Source organism: Rhinoraja longicauda, chromosome 5, assembly GCF_053455715.1.
Source record: "Rhinoraja longicauda isolate Sanriku21f chromosome 5, sRhiLon1.1, whole genome shotgun sequence".
NCBI lineage: Eukaryota > Metazoa > Chordata > Chondrichthyes > Rajiformes > Arhynchobatidae > Rhinoraja > Rhinoraja longicauda.
In genome coordinates, this window is record NC_135957.1 from 45,286,195 (window position 1) to 45,310,211 (window position 24,017).

The window sequence follows — 24,017 nt, forward strand, 5'->3', positions numbered from 1 at the left end:
AATGGAGGAGGACCAAGGCAGAAATGTCAATATGGAAATGGGAAGTGGTTTGCAATCAGTGAAATCAATTTCAATCTATTCCCTGCCACACAGAGATTCACAACCACAACAACATCTATGTCAACACTTCCTGACTTGCCGGTTAATCACCCAGCTGACAAGATTTATTAAATTTTACCTTAAAATAATATTTTCACATCTCAATTGCCCATTTCCTTTCCAAGAGCCCTACTGTCACCTCTCATATCATAACACCCACAACTCAACCCCTTTCTACTGTAAATAGAGTTTTAGTTAAGGTTTTTCAGTGTCCAAAAACTTAATTCCTCCAAAGAAAGTAAGGATGAAACAACTTGAGGAACTGCAATGAAGTATGATTCAAACACATTGTTGTCACCTTGGTAACTAATCTGATGTGTGGACAACAAAAGAATAAAATATAAAATTTGACTTAGTTAATACTGCATTCTTTAAAAATGTTTCATTAAGCAGAATTTTGTAAATCAAAGACTGGGTGAAATATTTTATGGGTATTTCAATACAGCTTTAAGTAGATTTGTACACATTGGCCTGTAACCACAAAAGCCATGAACATCATAGCAAAGGTTCTTAAATTGATGAATTACTGTACCTCTTTCATACTTTAAATGATGCATTGTTTAATTCCAGCACATATTTTCTTTGCTGGATTACACTCAAGTTGTTAAATTCAACATCTATAGAAATTGGTTAAAGAAAATAACAGGTTATGTTGAACTCTATAAACTTTTCATATGAATAGAATCTCTATCGGTTATAGAACTGAAGGAATATTAATTAGCTGGTACTACCATGAGCATTTCAACACAAGATATATTCACACTAGGTATACAGTACAAATCATGAAAGAATAAAATTATTTTAATAATATTTAATAATAAATGCATGAATAAAAGTGATTACAAGAGAGGAATCAAGATTATCACCAGGCCTGAAGAAGGGTCTCGACCCGAAATGTCACACATTCCTTCTCTCCCGAGATGCTGCCTATCCCGCTGTTAGTCCATTGTTTTGTGTCTACCTGTTATCACCCGATCTATCTTTAACCTTGTGCTTCTGTGAGTTTTATTATTGAGAAACAAAAATTCAAGCACTTTTTGGGGAGGATAACAAATATTTAAACAGCAAAACAATGTCAAAACTGACTTTACTTGCAAGTTAACTCCAAATTTAAGTGATGAACTATATGGCAAGCACTCACCTAAATGGTTTTAATCCGTGAAGCAGGCTCTACTCCAAGTGCAGCTCTAGTATGGTCTTAGTTATTGATTTGCAGATATTTTCACAATTAAAAATAATTTCACTTAATGATGCCAATTAAAAACAGATTCACTACAGTTCTCATAAGTTTTCTTTGAGCTGTGTACCGAGCATAAAAAATTGAGAGCTCATTGAGCCTGCTTAATATTTAATACCATGGTACTTTAGTACATTCTCCCCAATTTGGTGACAATATCAAAGATATAGAGTATATATATTCCTTCCTTTAATCCTGAACAGTCAACTTCCTAGTTCCACGTATGACCTCACCAAAGCCCTGTACAATTGCTGTAAGGCTTATTTTTGTATTGTGAACAGCAGTGCAACAATACATCTGATACCAAAAAATCTACATCACCATTCTCCCACTCTCCAACTTTGTCTCGATTTTTCTATCACATCATATAGTTTTGGAACATAGTCAAGGTTGTATCAATGGAATACTATGAAAAAAATTACTTCTAACTGGACTTAAAAATTACAATAAATTTAATGTGAAGAAATAATACCACTTATCTATGAATACAATTGCCTGAAAATTCTAATCTAACAAAATGCAAAAAAAAAACATATGTTGCATTTTATTTCCTTTAAGGGAGACTGAATATTGCCAAATTAATATTATCCTAAAGTTTATAGGAGTACTTAACATTTAATTTTTTTAGTTAAGCATTTAAGATTATTTGGTCTAATTGAGAAATCAGTGTTGTATTGATTACTTTACAATGCTATGATAGGCGAGCTAAAGAAAAGTGAATGTGATTTTGCAAACTTGTCTAATCATCACTATTCATTCAGTATCAAAACATGTGTGAACCTTATTTCCCATGCAAATCAAAAGTTTGCTTCATGGGTTTGGTCTTCAATCTCCTCAAGGGTGACTTCAGTATTGACCTAAGGGAAATAATAGAATTGTTATCTATCAATGAACTTTTGTTCTGGCTGAGAATCCAAAATCATCTTGGAACTTTTCCTTTAAAGTTAATAATTTTAGAATATGTTTTGATCAATCATGGTTAGAGAGATTGTTACAGTTATTTCATTTATTAACCTTTTTTAAAAAACTCACTCTAATGTAGATGAAGTCTTAAATGCACTGTTCAAAAATATCAGCATGGGCTATTATGCAAGGTGGCTCATGACTGACCCCTCTATTCATTTAATATTACAAAAAGGGAAATAAAACATAAGAAATTTGTTTCTTATTTAATGACCAGAGAATATTGTTATTTGAATTTTATGAGATATTCTTCCATTTTAGTATTTACAATAAAATCTCCATTGCTATTTTGTTTTAAATGTGTTTAACAGGGGTTCAGTGTCTTTATAAAATAACAAAGGTCAGTATAAAATAAATAGGACCAGTCAAGCTCAAGAAGAGACACCATGCTGCATCAAATGACATAACAAACATCTTACATATCCAGACCTTCTACCGACCATCCAAAATAAAGGTTTATGCAAGAGATACTTTTTACAATTCATTAAAAAATGCAGTTTCAACGTGTGTAAAAGTATACGATGAGCTGAATTATATGTAACTCAACTGTTTAAAAAGGGAACAAGGCAAAGAAAGTAAATTATAAGCCGCTTCGCCTGACTTCAGTCGTTGGTGAGATTCTAGAGTCCATTATCAAGGATGCGGTTTCGGGCTACTTGGAACCACATGATAAAATAGGTGGAAGTCAGCAAAGATCTTGCCTGGCATATCTGTTGGAATTCTTTGAGGAGGTAACAAGCAGGATAGACAAAGGAGAGTCAGAGAGAATATTGTTGGAATTTCACATCAGGCTGCTGGACAAGATAAGAGCCAGGGTACTAGCTTGGATAGAAGATTGATTGACTGGCAGAAGGCAAAGAATGGGAATAAAGGGGGCCTTGTCTGGTGAGCGCCCAGTGACTAGAGGGGTTCCACAGAGGTTGCTCTTGGGTCCGGTATTTTTCATGTAATGTGTTAATGATCTGGATGATGGAATTGATGGCTTTGCGGACAATATATGAAGATAGGTGGTGGGGCATATAATGTTGAGGAAGCAGGGAATCTGCAGAAGGACTTGGACAGGTTGCAAGAGTGGGCAAAAAAGTGGCAAATAGAACACAGTGTAGCAAGGCGCAAGGTCATGCACTTTGGTAGAAGAAATAAAGGTGAAGACTATTTTATAAATGGAGAGAGAATTCAGAAATTGGAGATGCAAAGGGACTTGGGAGTGCTGGTGCAGGATTCCCAAAAGGTTAATTTGCAGGTTGAGTCGTTAATAGGGAAGGCAAATGTAATGTTAGCATTCATTTTGAGGGGAGTAAAATATCATAAGTGATAGGAGCAGAATTAGGCCATATGGCCCGTCCAGTCAGTTCCGCCATTTAATCATGGCTGATCTATCTCTCCTCCTAACCCCATTCTTCTCCCCATAACCCCTGGCACCCGTACTAATCAAGAATCTATCTTTGCCTTGACTTGGCCTTCACAGCCTTCTGTGACAAAGAATTTCACAGATTCACCACCCTCTGACTAAAGAAATTCCTCCTCATCTCCTTCCTCGAGAAACATCTTCAATTCTGAGGCTATGATCTCTGGTCATAGACTCTCCCACCAGTGGAAACATCCACTCTATCCAAGCCTTTCACTATTCGAAAGCAAGGATGTAATGCTGAGACTTTATAAGGTGCTGGTCAAACCACATTTGGGATATTGTGAGCAGTTTGGGGCCCCATATTTGAGGAAGGATGTGTTGGTGTTAGAGAGGTTCCAGGAATAGTTTACAAGAATGATCCTGGGGATGATTGGATTAACGTATGAGGAGCATTCGATGGCTCTGGAATTGAGAAGGACGAGGAGGGATTGCATACTGAATAATGAAATGTCTATCTAGAATGGACTTGGAGGTCATTTTCAGTAGTAGAAGAATCTAGGACCAGAGGGCACAGATTCAAAATAAAAGGACATACTTTTAGATTGGAGATGAAGAGGAATTTCTTTAGCCAGAGTGTGGTGAATCTGTGGAATTCATTGCCATAGACGGCAGTGCCAGCCAAGTCATTAGGTATTTTGTAAAATGGAGATTGATAGGTTCTTAAGTATGGGGAGAAGGCACGAGAATGGGGTTGAGAAGGAAAAATAGATCAGTCATGGCGGAGAATACTCGATTGGCCGAATGGCCTAATTCTGCTCCTATGTTTTATGAACTTATGAACTCTGATGATGAATGAAACAGCCAGACTTACTTATTAAAACTTAAGTTGTGGGTGAGGGATGAATGACTTTGTCAGTTTCTCTCAACGACAAAATCACTTAAAAGACAATAAATTATTTTGCATCATAGATGCAGTTTTGTTGGTATTTTGTGATAAACAAGATCCACAAAAGAGCAATGAGACAAATTGATAACCAAAGTCTGTCAATGATCAGATTGGGTTGGTTTCTCGCCAAGCATGGCATTCTATACAGCATTCTCCCTGGAATAATTGCAGTAAATTGTATATTCAAATCTCATCACTACATCCTCAAAGGCCATTAAAAGTAGAACTACTGTAAAAGTACAGGTGCATAGTTCCTTGAAGGTTGAGTCGCAGGTAGATAAGGCGGTCAAAAAGGCTTTTGGCACATTGGCCTTCATTATTTTTGGGTGAAAAAAATAATTATGTGCATGGCACTGCCATTTTTCAGCATGCAAATCAAACAGTAATTTGTGGTGAGAAAGATATAACCCATGAAATAAGATTAACTTATTTTCTTTAATATTTCTGCTGCTGCATTGTTAGTTTTGAGAAAATGATAAGATATGGGGTATGGGTGGCACAGTGAGATAGCTAGTAGAGCAGTTCATAAGTGATAGGAGCAGAATTAGGCCATTTGGCCCATCAAGTCTACTTTGCCATTCAAGCATGGCTGATCCATCTTTCCCTCTCAACCCCATTCTCCCCACAACCCCTGACACCCGTATTAATTAAGAATTTATCAAGCTCTGCCTTAAAAATATCCATTGACAGCCTCCACAGTCTTCTGTGGCAACAGATCCCATAGATTCACCACCCTCTGAGCAAGTATGTCTTCAATGACATTAGGTACGTGCAGTTTTAAATGAAACTATTTTTTCATAACTTCGTCATAGATTTTATGACCATTGTTCTTTTATTCAATACCAAGAGAATTGGGATGTGTAAAGAAAAAGCAAAATAGAAAAAACAAAACAATATTTTTTTTTCTGTGTTGTAAAAAGTATTTCTGTTCAATAACCTTTCTATAAATAGCAGAGTATACTCATGATAGGCCTGACATTGTACATGTAGTCCAAGAACTACAGACTGTTGGAAATAATAGTCGTTTATCACATATGAATATAGCGCAACGCGTATGCGCATTTGGCGTGCATACTTTTATTTTGCTCAAAACATACATTACGTGCCATATTATGAATTTTGATGTAAAATTCTGAATTTTTGACATCAAAATGATGAATTTGGAAAATCAAATGTTGGGAGGTCTGTCACTGAAACGGGGGAAGCCCACTCGTCCCCTCGAATTATTCAGTAAGATCATAGCTAATTTGATTTAAACCTCCTATCTGCCCACCCACTGACCCCTATGTTGCCCACCTCCCTCCAATCAGCTCCTTGTTTATCGAGTATCTATCCTCCTCTGGCTTAGAAATAACCAGACACTGCCTTCATTGCTCTTGGAGGAAAAGACTTCCAATTTCTCAAACCTCTATGAAACAGAGACACAAACCTTGGGTCTGAAATGGGCAACAGGGAGCCCTACTTTCAGATTCCATTTTCAAAATTCCAGTAAATACAAGTCCAATGGAAGAAATTCACAAAAGGTTTATTACAATGTACTGACATCCTTCTTTAGGCAATAAGGCATTGCACACCACTCCAATGTGGTTGCAGCAGTGCATTGTTTCACTGAAGCATTGACTCTTATTTTTGGATTCAATTGTCCGAGAAATAGATAAGATACTGTGAGATTTCCTAATTATTTGTTGTACCAACATAGTTTTTGTGAATCATGCAGGAGGACCCCAGATTCCAACTTTTCTCAGAACATTAAAAAAAAGCATATCTATGAGATGCTTTTCTTTATTTTACTTGCTAAAATTGACAATTTCACATTTGCCCAGATTATACTCTATTTAGCAGATCTTTGCCCAATCACCAACCTATCTATATCTGTTTGTAGTCAACTTCTCTCCTCTTCACAACTTAGTAGATAAATTTCCTGTTGACACACAGGAGGCTAAAAAGTAAGAATATCTCCAGTGCCTTAATCCAATTCATTTACATACAGTGCCTTCCATAATGTTTGGGCCAAAGACCCATCATTTATTTATTTGCCTCTGAACTCCACAATTTGAGATTTGTAATGAAAAAAGTCGCATGTGGTTAAAGTACACATTGTCAGATTTTAATAAAGTCCATTTTTATACAGTTTGGTTTCACCATTGAGAAATATCCCCACTTCAGCATATTCGACTTGCTCCTCCCCATGCCTGTCTGTTATTGCTAAACTTATGTATTGTACATTCGCTGGTTCCCCATTATTTTCAGCATTTTACTTCAAACAATCTCAATAAAATGGTCTTGCATGATTTCCCTTTCTCCAAGCTTTGAATTTACCTGATTATCTTACTTTGTTTTAAGTGCCTTGCTATAATGTTGAGGTTACCAATTTATCTTTTCAGTGAGGGAATCCCCTTCCTTTGGGATTCTTGTCTCTTAAAATATGGTATTTTCTCCTCTTGAGCAAAATGAGACTTTCTCCACGAAATATTGCATTTTTTGTCCTCGTCCAACATGTAACGCATTTTCAAAACCTCAGTAAACTTAATTTGAAGTTCATTTTAACTTTTCTAAGGAGGAATCCAGGAATTAAACCCCGGTTTTGCATTTAAAATGTGAGCTCCATGAATATACACTTATGCTGCCTTTGAGATAAACATTTTAACTTTGCATTTTCATTTGTCTCTGTCAGGGCATGATGGATGTGATCACATGTATGTTCCTTTTATTCCAGGCATCAAAAAATGACATGCACTTTGCACAAGAATTGTCATATGATATACATTTAGTTGAAATGTTACTTTTATTGTGAAAAACTGATCTTTGCTCTCTTCCCGGCAGAGAAGTACAATCTCATTATTTTTTCACGTATCATAGACTTGAAGTTAGTAAACAAAAACCACAGTGCTAAAGGTTGTTTCACTTTTTTTCCTCAGGTTTTTATTCTTTTAATGATATTTTAAAATTAAATGCTTTATTTTCAAATAGTCCTTTTGAGGACATGATTAGCCAGATTGAGCACCAATACCAGTTCATTCATACATGAGTTGAAATGAGAAGTAACAACCTGGTAGTTGCCTCAAGGTTGCTTGACGTGTCAGGCCTATGTGGCCATTGCAAGTTTATAAATTATAGGATAATTTAAAAAATATTTTCTTTTGTTCCAGTTTGCGCTTGCGCCTTGTTTCTTGGCTGGTTTCATGGTAGTGACTGGGGTCCTGGGCGGGCTTTCACGGGAAAAAATATATTTGAAATTCGAGCAGGTGAGTAATATTAACTTGTATCCTTCAAAAGTTGAATTGATTTTAAATATTGATTCAAAACTGCAGACATCATCTAGTTTATTAGGTACATGAGAGGTAGGGTTCTGAGGGCTACGGGGAAGGCTAATTGGATACATTTTAAGTAATCTTCTGCTTTGGAATTTTGTGATTTGTTTTTGAACAGTCCAGAATTAAACAAAAAACATCAGAATGCCCATAAAGGGCCTGTCCCACATTAGGCGATTTTAAGGCGACTGCCGGGTGTCGTGGGCACGATCGTGAGGAGTCTTCCAAGAATCGTAGTGGATCTCAGCGCGTCGCTGAGAAATCTTCCGGAGTGAAATTTCTCGGCGACACCTGGCTTGTCGCCAGGTAATGTTGCTTATTGCGGGCGCTGTTGCCTGCTGTCCCCAGGTTTGCTAGGTTCTCTTAGATGCATTAAGAAGCCTATTATATTAAAATAAGTAAAGTCATTTCAAAATACCATAAAATGCTTGTGTTTAACCAATTTATTTACCGTCAGGACATTTGACAGGTAGATTGGAGGCGACAGTTTGACGGTCAGGTAAGCGTGGGAATTTTGCGATGTTTATGACCATCAGCCATTACATTTAAAGTGGGCTCCCAACCCAGATATGCAATCCAGAAACCAGATATGCATCTCCCGTACATTTTCAAAGAATGCCCACACACTTTTCACAAAAATCCACTTAACCACTTTAAAAACATTTTTTTTTAATACAGCTATTAGTAAACTGGAAGTAAATCCAGTTTATGCCTTGTTACAGTGATGCTTGGTTTTTATGTAACCCATACAAGATGTTATAATTCAAAACTCTCAAGTACTTACCGACTTGTCAGTGATTTCAGCGAAAATTAGGATGCCGGAGAAGCATTGACAGCGTGGGAATTTCGGGATGTTTTCAAAAACGCTGTAATCTCGACCTGACTCGGCATTGTCGTCGGGTAAAAGAAAAGTTTGGCGATCTGCTACGACTTTGACAGTCGCCGGCAGTCGCCTTAAAATCGCCTAAAGTGGGACAGGCCCTTAATTCAACCCCACACAGGCATTAAAAAAAAGTTTTTTAATAAGAGTTCCTTCTGGTCTTCATTAAGATGGTAACTGATCTTTCTTTGCTGCGTATTCTCTTTTGATATATTTTTAGTTAACAAGAATCTATCTCAAATTTAAAGGTGACAATTGACCTTACATCAATAGCCATTTGTGGAAGTGCTCCATACTTGCATCACCTCCTGCATTGAGAGCTTACTCCACTCCTTGAAAACCTTAACCTTTTAAATTTTCTGTACCTGTCGTGCCCTTTCAATATGAACTAACTCTTTAGACTGCGTTTTACCAGCTATATGCCACTTTGGAAACTTTTTTTCTACCATTTTTAAATTTAATGACCTCACATTTCCATATTTTTACCCAATTTGCTACAATTTTCCCATTCCCAATAATATCTCATTAATTATTCTGCTTCACTTTCTTTTATCCCCATTACTATGTTTATTAGTACACTAAGTAGCTGCAACCTCATCTCAGAAATGTTGTCGATGGCATTTCTGAGAAGTTATTGATGAGGTAAGGTTGTTGATCTTGTTTGCTTGGTGAAATAATAATCTGATGCCAGCACCTCACAGTAAGAAAGCAACAGTATTGTGCAAAAATACTTCTGGAGTGTCTTTTATCTTGGTGAAGTGCAATTTGGATTAAAAATCTTATCTTGCCAATTGTCACACATATTGAAAAAGATAAAGTTATGGCAATAGTGATTACATTGGCAGAATTAACAGGGAAGATTTTTTGTTGAAATCTGAGTAAATTTGCAATTTGAAAGATTAAAATTGCTTTCAAAATGCCATTTGGGGAAATAAGTATGGGAAGGATTTTTGCAACATGTACATTGTTTCAGTTTTCTGACAGCAACTTGGATTCTATTACAAGGATACTAAATTAATGTCAAATTTTACATTTATTTTTGCTTTTTTTATTTTTGCCTTTCAAAGTTGTGCAAAGATTCATACAATTTGATAATAGCTTTATAGTAACCAAAATTTGATCTTCAATGTTAGCAAATGACTTTAATTTTATCTGATCTCTTTTTCAGAATTATAAAACTACAATGATGTCAAACTATTGTGTAAGTAAAGAAATTCATTGCAAATAATCCATGGAGCATTCAAGTAGTTTTATTGTTAACTCATTGGAAAAGAGTTGAAATTTGCAACTTCGCTAGACTTGGTTGCTGCCATTTATTGCTTAAATCTAGAATTCCAATACTGCTTGGAAAGTGTAGCAAGAAAAGGGGGTCAGAACTGACTATATTTTCCTATGAAATTCAGTTTTAGGGCTTCTGTTATTTGTACATGTATTTCAATTCAAAATTCTGGTGTGAAATTTAAAAGCTAAAATCCAAACATTAATTTTCATGGGCCTATCAACAACCAACATTACTTTGTTTTCATCAGTTAAACTTAAAGATTTTTTTACTTTTTTTATAAATGTTCTAAAAATTACTCTCTTTTAAAGATCTGGCCAGCTGCACAACTGCTGAATTTCTACTTTATATCACTGCAAAACAGGTAAAAACAAAAATGCTCATTGAATCTCTGGTTCGCTTGGTTGACCAAATGTTCCTCAGCTTAGTCTTGAAAAGAAAGATTAGTTTCCCTTGGGGATTTCCCTTGGGGATTAAAAAAAAATGTCATCTGATTATAGTTAACTAAATATAAACTGAAATAAATAATTAATATGAAATGAAACTTCAAGCTGCCTTGATTGTTCTTGCTTTTCACCAAGTTTATCTTCACCAGATGTGCCCATTGTATTCAATCCAATTTCCACGGGAGAAATCAGCCTGGTCCAAGAACTTTCTAATTGGAGACACTTTCATTTCCCAGGCCATCTTTTATCTTATCTGAACACAGTTTTTGCTTTTATTGGTTTATTATTATGTGTAAAGAAAAAAAAAATGTTTTTGTGTGCTTTCCCAATCAGACCACATAATAAGTACAAAAGATGGTGCAAAGAGAAAAATAACTTGAGGGGTGCAGTATGCAGTGCCACAGCATTATAGTATTATGGCTCCAGGGACAGAACAGATGTTTAAAAAGTGCAAGGCCTGCAATGAAGTGGACTGGGTGATTGGGATTACGTCTTTCATTTAAATTGAGAAATAAAAAAGGCATATAATCTGAATTGCTGTTTCTTTAATTTAATACAGGTTGGCAGTTGTTCAGATTGTTGCCCTGATGTGGAATACCTACCTATCCTGGATGGCAAATAGACCATGAAAGATTTACCCGAATCATCAATTAATTCCCACTTCAGTAGCAAAAGACTGAATTTTCTTAACCATTTGACACAATGTTTTAATATGTTATCGCTGTAGAGGAAAGCTGCCATAATTGCGGAGAGTGTGTTGGGAAATTAACCTTTCATGGTATTTGGTTTGTTTGCATTGAATCGGCTATGTACTAGACTGAAATAGCAAATCCTCTTCCCAACTCAGTTCTTGAGTCTGTTAACTGTGGAAAAGGAAAAGATGGCAAACACTACTGTTAACTAAATCTCCTAGAAAAAAACGAGCAACAGTTTATCAGAACATCCATAAATATGTATAAGATTATTCTGGAGACCTAGTTTTAAATTAACTTTTATGATGGTGTATGTTTGCTACGTCAAGATATTTTTGAATGAATTTGTAACATTAATAAGAAATATCTTATTACCTTCTACAGTAGTCTGAATATGCTAAGTTCCTTGCCTCTCCGCCCCCATTCACGATTACAATTAAATGAGTACCCAATTGAAATTAAACCTTGAGGGATAAAACTGGAGTAAAATATAGGTTGAACACCGATTTTCCTGCAACTGGTTGTCCACCCATCCCTGTAATCCGGAAAAAATTACGAGAGCTCTGTTGAATTTCCATGATCGGCCACAGAAGGCATCGCGAAGGGCGTGTGCTCTTTCTGATCGTGTCCCTCTGTTGTGAAAGAATCAACTTCACTACTTCACAAAGACAATGCAGTAAAACCCTTGTTTTATAGACCCCCTTATAGCAGATGTCATATGTAGCGGTCAGACCTGCCAACCCATCCCCAGCCCGTTTGAGGCCCGACTTCCGGCCCCACTCCCAACTTGCAACATGCACCAGCGAGCCCCCCTTCTCCCACCAAAAAAACACAAAGTGCTGGAGTAGCTCAGTGGGTCAGGATCTCTGGAGAACACGGATAGGTGACATTGGGACCCTTTCCCAGACTGATTCAGTTAGCTGAGTTACCCCAGCACTTTGTCTGTTTCACTTTAAAACTAGGCGCTGAAACCGCTGGTCTGCACCAGCAAGCATTTCTTCACATGGTTGTTGGTGCGGCTCACATTGTGGCCCCTGGTCACAGAGCTTTCTTCAGATTGCCCCCACTGACAGGACGTGCTCGGTCAACGTGGGGCTCCCTCCCCTCTCGCCTGCTGTTGCTTCCATGGTGGAGTATGTCAGTGACTCTGGGGGAGTAGGTGCCATGGGGGAAGGGAGGGGATGCGGGAGGGCCAGTTGACCTGAACAAAGCGCTGTCCCCAGGAGCTATAATGTGAGCCAAAACAACAGCTGTCCCCCGGGGTGAACATGGGCTCGCTGGTGCACTTTGCGAGTCGGGAGCCGGGACTCTAAGCGGCCGGGGAGACGGTGGGAGCCAGGAATGGGTCGCCAGGTCATGACATTCAGATTCAGTTTTACATTTTATATTTATTTTATTTAAGTTTCTGGCACTCCACGGAGTTTTAGAGACACTGGAGGGGTGTCATTAGCAGGAGAGGGGTGCATTGTCCATTCATTATCACGTGACCTCTGTGGGTCCAGAAAAACGGATAATCTAGAAAGGCTCTGAAACCAAAGGTGCCAGAAAATCGGTGTTTAACCTGTAATGGATGGATTTGAAGTTGCCCCAAGTGTCAACCAGGCGAATATCAACTGAACAAATAGGAGAATAAAAAACATTGTGTAGTTTAAAATAAATTTTAACTTTTAATAAAATGAATTAAATATTTGGATTTTTTTAAAGACAAATTGCATTATAGCTGTTAGAAAATGTAAAATTGTTTCTCTTTTACTTTTTCGTAATCTTAGGAAAGAGTTAAATCACAGACCTTAAGGAGTGAGTGATTGGAGGGTGTGGGGGGATGCAGATGGAGCAGTTGTGCAGGAGTAGGTCTTTTGATCCTGACAGGGACAAACAGAGTTTGGGGAGATTAGATGAGGCACATGCCATGAAAAATCAGCCAACTGGGAAACAAATGGGAAATTGATGAAAGAATATGCTCTGCTGACTTGCATGTATTCAAGGGGTACAAATTAGCCTGGGGGACCTTTTGCAGAAGAAAGTGGCGTGCAAACTCACTTGGCTGCACCAAAAGGAGGCTGCGCGAAGAATTGGAAACTGGATCCTGTAAAGGTCTGGACCATATTAGCTAAGGGATGGAATCCCAACATTGGGTTGGGAATATCTGGTACGATAATGGCGATGCCTGTCAGAGGGCCTTTGACCAGACTCCAGACTGGTCTCATCTGTCTGATCAGGACCCACCAAAAGTGTTCTGGGTTAGACCCTCCAGTTTAAATTCCATTTGGAATATTTTGGAGGACCAAGAACCCAAGAACCATGATTGCTAGGAAAATAACCCATGTCACTGAAGGAGGTGATGGATGGGAAAATTACACTGTGTATAGAGATGATCATAGAGACTATAGTTCAAAAGCATTAATCATTTTGGCCAACAGATTCTGGCAAAAGCCACTGGAAACGTTATTGGCCTGACTTGCATTTGTGGGATACAGGGGTGAGGTCTGACTTGCTTTTCAGGAGGCTTGGAGTGTATGTATACGCTGGGCTCTCCCTCTTTTTTATGAGTGACATTCTGGGCTAGGACCCAATTCATTATAGGCAGTTCTGGTCTTAATATAACTTTTCCCGAACTGGTTTGGAATTTTGTTTCTAGTAGCGCCCAGTAGCTGTTTCCCCATCAGGGTATATCGCTGGGCTGTATCTGGCATTGTTCTAGTCCAGAACCCCAAGGCACACGGTTCCTGCCTTGTTTCTGCCATAAACTTCAAACTGCAATGTTTTCTCACACGAAAACTTGCAGTTCAAAAGGGATACCTTCTTGCCTGGGGGCTGGGGATAAAGCCTGTTCTAGTGCAATCTTAGCAGCCTTGAAGGCACTTGTTTGTTTTGGTCCACATTCAAACTCTGCCTTTTTCTGGGTGACAACTTATAATGGCTTTAATAGAAATGTTTAGATTTCTTAAATTACCAATGATTTGAAGTACAAGTAGAAAATGGAAAAATAATTGAAGAGGTATTTTGTTTATTTTAAAAGGCTTTCTATAAAGATGGATCAATTATTATTAAATTTGCAGATAATTAGTTTTTAATTGTATAATATAATAAGCATGATATACTACTCGGAAACATTCACTGGCTAGCTGAGGCTTGTAGATATGAGTAAAACTGATGCCCTGATTGATATTTCCTTTTTTTTTGTCTGACAGTTATTGTACTGTTAGTTTGAAATTGATTCATTTTAGGAAGTGAAATTAGGACAATTTATTAAACATTACAAACTTTACAAACATTAATTGTTACAGCGTGGCAAGCAAATTTAAAAGTTGAAAGATATCAAGCATGTTTTGAGCTGTAGGTAGACACAAAATGCTGGAGTAACTCAATGGGACAGGCAGCATCTCTGGAGAGGAGGAATGGGGACATGTCGGGTCGAGAAGGGGTCTCGACCCAAAACGTCACCCATTACTTCTCTCCAGATTTTGTGTCTACCTTCAATTTAAACGAGCATCTGCAGTTCTTTCCTACACATGTTTTGAGCTGTGATGTGCAGAAGATATTTTGGGGCGAATTGGTTATAAATTAAGATGCCATTGTAAAACATAACAGAACCTTCACAGTAAAAAAACAGATTGAATCATTCATTTCAACCAGACGGTAATATTTGAATTTGAAAACAACCGTGTCCTGGTGCAAGAATATAAATGAAATTTAAGTTTACTTTTAGGATATATCCTGCATGACATCTTTGTACTGTGTTCCAATTAAATTTTGTTTTGTTATCATCCCACGTATCAAAGGTATGCCCTTTTACAGGTAATTGGGGTGGGAGAATAATCTTAATTGTCACTTAATTTTACTGATTTCCATCATTACATAGCAATAGTGACTTTTTTAAATTGTGGAAGGGAGGATATGATACTCTGTTAACATGATAATTTCAATGGATAATGGTAAGTAACTTGCACTGCTCCAGGTACAAGAAAATCTGAACTGAAAGCCGAGTGAATCTCAGAAAGACAACTATTCCTTGCTCGGTTTGACGAAGGTTCCCAACCGAAACATCATCCATCCACATTTTCCAGAGCTGCCTCACCCGCTTATTTATTCCACCACTTTGTGCCTTTTTTTGTAAACCATTGTCTGCAGTTCCTTATTTCTACATTCTTCACAAGTATTCTAATCTGGTTGTTTTCTTATAAAAGAAAACCTCCAATGATTCCAATATAAATTATTTTGAATGTATTTCTTTTTTTTTACTCATAGCAGACTTGTTGCTATTAGATTTTACAAAGACATTAACTGCTAAGCAGGAAGACTGCAAGCCACAAATATCTGGCAACCTTTGGTGTTTTTTTTAACCTTTAACAATGTCAGTTGGTATTGTTCAAGAGGATCACTTATATCCATCTACTGTGATGTCATCAATATGGTTGAGCAATGAACAAGCACATTGAAGAATTATCACAGAGAGCAAACCAGCAAAAGAAAACTCACTTTTTGTAAATAATGTTGGAACTATTTAATAGTGTGTGAAATTAACATTGGAGCCTACTCAAAAATAATGTAAATTCTTATTTATTTAATGGTTATTTTGAAATATGAAGAATTGCAGTTCACATGCAGAAAATTCATTTCTTGGCCCAGAGAAAATGCCAAGCTTAATGCATAGCTTAAATGCTGCTAGCAGCCGATGTACCAACATGTAAATATTTCTGCTAATTTTATGGTCAGAATAGTCTAACTCCTAGAGTTCACTGGTTGATGAGAAGGCTCTGCAGATGGTTTGTGGGTACACCTTTGGAGGATCCAGGTATCACCGACAGCAGTTTATTTGATTTCCATATTTAACTGTGGGTATGTTTACTCCAGAAAATTGCTGTCACTTTCACAGAATAATGACTACAAACAGTGTTAGTTTTGCTCTTATTACAGCTTCATTTCAGAAGTTAACTAGCCGTGTGGAAATGCTGATTTTAATCTGTACACAGTGATTCTGTCTATCAGAAAGCGAGTGTTAGTTCTTTTGGTGTTAAATGGTAATTTATATTATCAACTAAAACAAAAGATGTTGGCATTTTGGAAAAACCTTTTATAATTTAATTCTTGATACCATGGAACCTAAGTGCATTCTAGGAGCACTAGAAATAAAGACAGAAGTTGCTGGAAACATTCAACTGATCAGGCAGCATCTGTGGAAAGAGAAAGTATATGTCGGAAATGGGAAATAAACTGCGATTATTTAAAAAAATACAATCCCATTTCCACTAAACCTATACCGCAGTGTAAAACCTGACCACTTGGTGTACAAAATGATCACAATCATGTGACAACTGCTTCTTGAGCTTTTTGTAACTGGAAACAGTTTCCACCTGCTCTGTCTTGTGAGTAGAAATGAACATTGTACAATTATCAGGGAATATTCTACTCCTCTGACCTATTGATGGAAGCAAAGTTATTGAAGAAACAGCTGAACACGATGAAGCATCTGCCTTCAAGCAAGGTACGTGTCAGCCAATGAAGTATTTACCTTGTACAATTAATCAGAAAGCAAATTAGTAATGTTGTTTACCTGCTGTCACTTGTGTTACGACTGACTGAACCATAAAGACACTTTTTATGTATGCAATGCCAATTTTACAGGTTTAGATATTCAGGTAATAAAAATGGCTATAAACTATGTTGCAGCAAATAGATCTGTCAGGAATTGTGTGATAAGAGATGACCTATCCACAGTGAGTGGTTCAGATTAACCTAACATACAAAATTGTAGTCTGTTAGTTATTGCTTCCAATAATATTATTGCAGAGGAAAGGATAACAAGTTATGCCACCGGCTGCTGTTGTAAGCAGGATTGGGAAGTTTCAAAGAGAGCAATATTTAAATATGGATAATTTACAAAAATATTTTCCAGTTGAGCTGATATATATACTTAAAGGGCCTGTCCCACTTAGGCGATTTTAAGGCGACTGCCGGCGACTAGGCTGTCGCTGGCACGATCGTGAGGAGTCTTCCAAGAATCGTAGTGGATCTCAGCGCGTCGCTGAGAAATCAACCGGAGTGAAATTTCTTGGCGACAGCTGGCTTGTCGCCAGGTATCGTTGCTTATTGCGGGCGCTGTCACATGCTGTCCCCAGGTTTGCTAGGTTCTCTTAGATGCATTTAGAAGCACATAATATTAAAATAAGTAAAGTCATTTCAAGATACCATAAAATGCTTGTGTTTAACCAATTTATTTACCGTCAGGACATTTGACAGGTAGATTGGAGGCGACAGTTTGACGGTCAGGTAAGCGTGGGAATTTTCACGATGTTTATGGCCATCAGCGATCACATTTAAAGTAGGCTCCCAACCCAGATATGCAACCCAGAAACCAGATATGCATCTCCCATACATTATCAAAGAATGCCCACACACCTTTCACAAAAATCCATTTAACCACTTTTAAAATTAAATCTCTTAATACTTCTATTAGTAAACTGGAAGTCAATCCAGTTTATGCCTTGTACCGTGAAGCTTGGTTTTCAAGTAACCGGGGCAAGATGTTATATTTCAAAACTCTCAAGTACTTACCGACTTGTCAGTGATTTCAGCGAAAATTAGGACGCCGGAGAAGCATTGACAGCGTGGGAATTTTGCGATGTTTTTGAAGACAGTGTAATCTCGACCTGACTCGGCATTGTCGTGGTCATCGGGTAAAATAAAATGTTGGCGATCTGCTACGACTTTGACAGTCGCCTAAGTGGGACAGGCCCTTAAGTTACCAAATAAGTGAGGTGACAGGCATGAATTGACAGCTTAATCTGATGGGGGATTAAGTAATTTGAACATTTGTTTTTTTTTTAAATTACTGACTGAAAATATAGAAAAATCAGACTAGAAGGAGATGACTTTTAAAGCTATTGGTTCATTTCTTTTTCTGGATTTCACTCACAGTTCTCAATTAAGTTTACCTTAACTTGCTGATTAGTCTTTGGTGATGCTTTCAGCACCAGAATTATATATTCAAACCAATGTTTTAAACACAGCAGTGAACTTTGGGTATTTGTAGCAACCTAAAGAAATGCAGGAGAATGTTGCAATTTAGTTCATGTTACTCAAAGTGAGACTGCTATATATACACATTGTCTTTGGTTTTATAAATAAGTTAATGGTAAACTTTTGGTTTTACTAGGAGACGTAGTTAGGAGTAAAATTAAAGGATCCCTGAGAACTTGTATACAGCAGAATTCAAGCTGTATGAAACTTTATTATTGCATTGTTACCACTTTCTTTTATTCTCGTAAATTTCAACTATTAGTGAAACAACAGATTAAAAAAATAACTACCAGCACGTTATGTGATGTTAATTATAAACATGGGATAGATATAGGAAGAGGGTCAATCACTTGGAAACAGTTCAGTACCATAAATTAAAACAGGTAACATTGGATGAAGCATTTATCTGCAAGTTGCTAAGTTTAGAAGATTTTGAAGATCGAATTTGTTTATATTTGTTTGTTATTATTCGTATATACACGTATAATAGCCACTAGTCCAACATTTTATGGTCGTCGTTTAAATCAGTTTTATTTGATGTTAAAGATGCTTTTATTTGTTTTTTTTGGAATTTAGAAGGAATTCTAGGATTTTGATCAAGTGACTACAGGAAAGATGACATATTTCCAAGTTAGAATGGTGTAAGACTTGATGGGTGTGGAAGGTGTTCCTGTACACCTGCTGCCCTTGTCCTTGATAGTGCAGGCAATGGATTTGTTCCTGTGGTGTGTAAAGCTTGTGCCCATTTCTTATCAGAAGAGTCTCAACCCGAAATGTCACCGATTCCTTCTCTCCAGAGATGCTGCCTGGCCTGCGGAGTTACTCCAGCTTTTTGTGTCTTATCATTAATACACGGTCTATCTCACTGCTGAAGCCTTGAAGTGGAGACTTCAAATCTAGCATAAACTTTTAAATATCGTGAAGGCTTTTCTTTCAGATTGAATATGGAGTTATTCTTTCTGGTAGATTGCTTAATTACTTGTCATTGGAATTGCTGAATACAGGAAAACTGGCTTAGTTTGTTCATTTAGTCACCATCTTCCTCGCCCTTCTAACCTTACCTCGCAGAAGCTATTCCCATTCAACACATCCCTACCCAACACATTGTCTCACAACCCATTCCAAAAAAACTCCTTCCTGCCATGTACATCACTTTAACCCCGCCCATCCCTCCCATACTATCTGATCACTTTCGACCCAAACCAACTGCCGAGCACCTACCTTGTTGTGATATTGCCTGGGACTACTTTGTGTATCCCAAGGACTACTTTGTTTGCATGTGCAGGAGTGCGTATATAAGAGGTTGGTGTGAGGGGAGGAGCCAGCGCTGCCGTTGCAGCTGCGGCTTGCCTGCAGTCCGTCTGTCTTTTGTGTTTTTTGTTATTTTTGTCTGAATTGTAGTTTAATATGATGTAGTGTTGTATGTTATGTTTTGGGGGGGGGGTGGGAGGGAACGGGAACTGTAACATTCTCTCTCCCGAACGGAGACGTGACCTTTGTTCTGTGTCGTGTCTCCGTTCCCGTTGCGGCCTACCACCGGCCATGCACCTGGGACCACCTGGGTCTCTGGTTCGCAGAGCCCGCGGTCCGGACTCACCACCTGCGGCGCTGGCTGCCTGCGGATGCTGCGGGAACGGCTGCGACTCGTCTCCGGAGGCTCCGGCGCGGGCCGCGTGGACGTCGGAAGCCCGCAGACCCCTGGATGGGGGCCGACATCGGGAGCTCCGGCAGCGGCAGAGGCAGCGTGTTCGCCCGCCCCGAATCGCGGGGCTTGGGTCGGCCCGCCGCGGACCTTTCACCATCCGGCGCGGCCTGAAATAGGCCGCGGACCTTTCACCGCCCAGCGGGGGCTTCAATATCGGGAGCCCCGACCGCCCCGACGTGGCAACGACAACAGCCTGACCGCGGGACAAGACGGCAGGGAAGAGAAAAAGACATTTTGGCCTTCCATCACAGTGAGGAGGGACTGGAGGAGACTCACTGTGATGGATGTTTCTTTTTGTTTGGTGTTAGTTGTGATTGTATGTGTTATTGCATTTTTATTGATTAATCTTATTGGTCTTATTGTTCAACTGCGGGTAATGTTTCATTTTACTACACATTTATGTGTATGTAACAAATAAACGACTATTGACTATTGATATTGACTCTGGATCCAGATGACCACGGAATAAACAGCCTGGAGTTGAGCTCCAGCATTGTAACCTTTTATACACGTGTACTTGTGGTCCGTCCAGAGTCACTAAAGGTACAACAGGTACCTGACCACGAAGTACAACATGGTGGCAGCGGTTTGGTGATTTGCCTAGAAAGGTAAAGAGAAACCCAAGCGGAAAAGGTTCACAAGTAAAAAAAAAAAATTTTAAAAAAAATTTAAATTTAAAAGATTTTTTTTTTGGTGAAAACTATACTACGAAAATAATTAAACTAGTGCCCTAGGGGAAAGAAACAGAAATAAAAAGTAGTTTCCAGCTCGTACGGGACGCTGGATTACCTCTCGACAGGGCCAACAGTGTATGTGCACTTACCTGATCTGTAGTCAGCGAGCGCTGAGCTGCCGACGGGACGTTGCAAGCTGCTGAGGGAGGTGTGTGAAGGCCCACACCGACGACGACACCGTCACCGACAGGGACCGGTGAGACCCGACATCGCGGGGGAGTGCAGAGTCCGGTGAGACCTGGCATCGCGGGGGAGTTCGGCGACCGGAGGGACCGACCACCCACGGAGGCGCGACGACCGGTAAGGCCGAGGCACTGCATCCTTACCCAGGCGCGGCGACCGGTGAGTCGGGAAGGCCCTGGGCCCGAGGCAGCGGCAGCACGCGTCGACTGAGCAGCAGCGGCCGGGAGCACCTGTGGGCGGGGCCAACGCGCACCGCAGCCGAGGCCCGATCGCAACGCGGTTACAGCAGCTGGGAGCTGCATCGTTGCGAGCCCATCGTTGCGGGCCCATCGTTGCGGGCCCATCGTTGCGGGCCCATCGTTGGAGCCCATAGTTGCGGGCCCATCGTTGCGAGCCCATCGTTGCGAGGCAGATCATCACAGTGGAGCAGCGACCTTCACCCATCTAGAGCCTACGCTACGCTGATCTACACGGCCAGTCTGCTTCTTGAAGAGAAGATTTGGACATTGCTTTGTGTGCTTATCTGTGTGTAATACTGCAAGATTACTGTTTGCATTTGATACTATGGTATATGTATGTTTATTTCTGTGAATGCATATAGTGCTATAGATTTGCTGATAGCAAGGGTTGGGGTCCTGTGATACGGTTGTTTTTGGTTTTATTTATAATTGTTCAAGTTACCGTGTTTCCGCCATATAGTGCAAATAATATGTCTCGGTTACCTGAAATGAACTGGCAAGTGCTGGACATCCCCACTGAGTTCTCCCTGTTCAAGGAAAGGTTGCAACTGTGCCTGGAAGACTTAGAAGTTGCATCGGAATCTAAGCAGGCCACGAAGATAAAAATCGCTTTGGGAGTGGAAGGCCTTCGTCGTTTGAATGCGTCAGGTCTGAGTGTGGAGGATCGGAGCAAACCGGAGTGCATATGGGCATTTTTTGAGGACCAGCTGAGGACGAAGGTAAATTTCAGGGTCCACAGGTTGGAGTTGATGCGGTATCGCCAGAAGCCGGGGGAGTTGCTTGCTCAGTTTGTGACCCGGTGTCGCGAAAAAAGCCTCCAGTGTGACTTCACTGAGCAGGAACTCACTGACAGAGTCATGGAGTTGGTAATCACGTCCACGCCCCATGAAGGTCTACAGCGAGAGCTTATACAGAAGCCTAAAGGTCACACCATTCCAGAGGTGCTTACGTTAGGCAGGCAGTATGAGGCCATTGCAGCGGGCAGACAGCGCATTGCAAATTTAGAGCCCGGGTCTAGCCATATTGATGCTGTCAAGACACGAGGGTCGACGAAACAGAAGTCGCAGGATGAGAGACAAAACCCTTGTGGCTACTGTGATTTGTTTCATAAGCCCAGGCAATGCCCGGCGTATCGCGACACATGCAAGAAGTGTGGCAAGAAAGGGCATTGGGCAAAATGCTGTAGGAATAAAGTGGATCCTGTGCGCCCATCTAAATGGTCCAGGGGCAAATACAAGCGAGTTGACGAGGTGCAGCAGCAGTCCCATGACGGTGATGCATCGTGCTGTGACAGTCAAGAGGAAGGATCGGATATGTATGTCCATAATATCACCATTTCAGGTATGGACAGGATGCCTCCAATGGGTGATGAGGCATTTGCGGTGTTGAACATCAAATGCCCGTCAATGAAGGGGCAACATCGACTGAAGGTGAAGATAGACACCGGGGCTGGAGGAAATACTCTTCCCCTTCGGATCATACGAGACATGTATCCCAATGACAAATACAAGCAGCACCTACGACCATGCAAAGTCCGTCTGACAGCATATAATGGGACGGAAATCATGTGTGTTGGCACTATATCCGTTTCGTGCCGATACCAAGGGTCGATGTGGTGTCCTCAGGAATTTTTTGTGGTAGACGTGGCAGGATCCGCTGTCATCGGCCTCCCAGGTATTAAGCAACTTCAGGTTGTCACGATACATGCTATGGGACCAGAGGAGCACCCATCAGATGCTCGGAAGGAGCAAGACAGTTTCAACTCGGTGGGGGACCTAATGAAGAGGTGGCCTAATCAGTTTGATCGGATTGGCAACTTCAAGGGGCCAGCCACCCTTCATCTCAAGGAGGAGGCCACATCACACATTGATGCGCCAAGGAAAGGTAGTATCCATCTCAAAGACAAGTTGCGGGCTGAGTTGGACAAAATGGAAGATGATGGAGTCATCCGAAAGGTAACTCACCATACGGACTGGTGCAGTTCAATAACCACCTCCGTTAAGAAGGATGGGTCAATCAGGGTATGCCTAGACCCGAAGCGTTTGAATGCAAGTCTCAAACGTTGCCCGCACAAGATCCAGACACTTGAGGAGATCAATCCGGCTTTTGCCAATGGGAAATTGTTCTCCAAACTCGATGCTAAAGCGGGTTATTGGTCTGTCCGACTTGATGAGGCTAGCCAGGAACTTACCACGTTCCGCACGCCTTTTGGCAGGTATTGCTATAGGAGGTTGCCTTTCGGTTTGTCGGTGAGTCAGGATATATTCCAGCAGCGTATGGACACGATCATAGAACAGGTTCCTGGATGCGTCTGCATTGCGGATGATATTGTCATAGTGGGATCCACAGCGCAAGAACATGATTATAATCTACAGAAGCTGTTAGAGGCAGCGTCCCGGGAAGGGCTAGCTTTCAACAGTGCTAAGTGCGTAGTGAAGGCTAACTCCATCAACTTCTTCGGGACAATGTATTCAGACACAGGCATTCGGCCAGATCTTGGTAAGGTGCAGGACATTCATAAGATGCCAACACCACAAGATAAGGAAGATTTACAACGGTTCCTGGGGATGATGAATTTTTTATCGCCCTACATCCCAAAGTATGCTGACCTGGTCGCCATTTTGAGGGATTTGTTGAAGAAAGATGTCCCATTCTTGTGGCAAGAAGACCACCAAACGGCGTTCTGTAACCTGAAGAGCTGCATACAGGGGGAATCTGTCCTCCAGTACTATCGCCCTGATGCTCCTGTCACCCTTGAGGTAGATGCGTCAATGAAAGGAGTGGGAGCATGCCTTTCGCAGGAAGGACGGCCTGTTGCGTACGCTTCGAAGGCACTGTCTTCATGCCAGTCCAACTACTCCAATATTGAACGCGAGACCCTTGCATTGGTTTTTGGCATCACAAGGTTTCATACATACCTATTTGGGCGGGA

General features: G+C 40.1%; 1 long non-coding RNA gene across 1 annotated transcript; it reads left to right on the forward strand.

Moving 5' to 3' along the window:
• The first annotated feature begins 7,742 nt into the window (after nt 1-7,742).
• On the forward strand, nt 7,743-12,870 carry LOC144593600 (uncharacterized). Its single transcript, XR_013547272.1, has 4 exons — nt 7,743-7,841; nt 9,956-9,988; nt 10,378-10,430; nt 11,072-12,870. It is a non-coding gene; the product is annotated as an uncharacterized LOC144593600 (long non-coding RNA).
• Nucleotides 12,871-24,017: the final 11,147 nt, after the last annotated feature.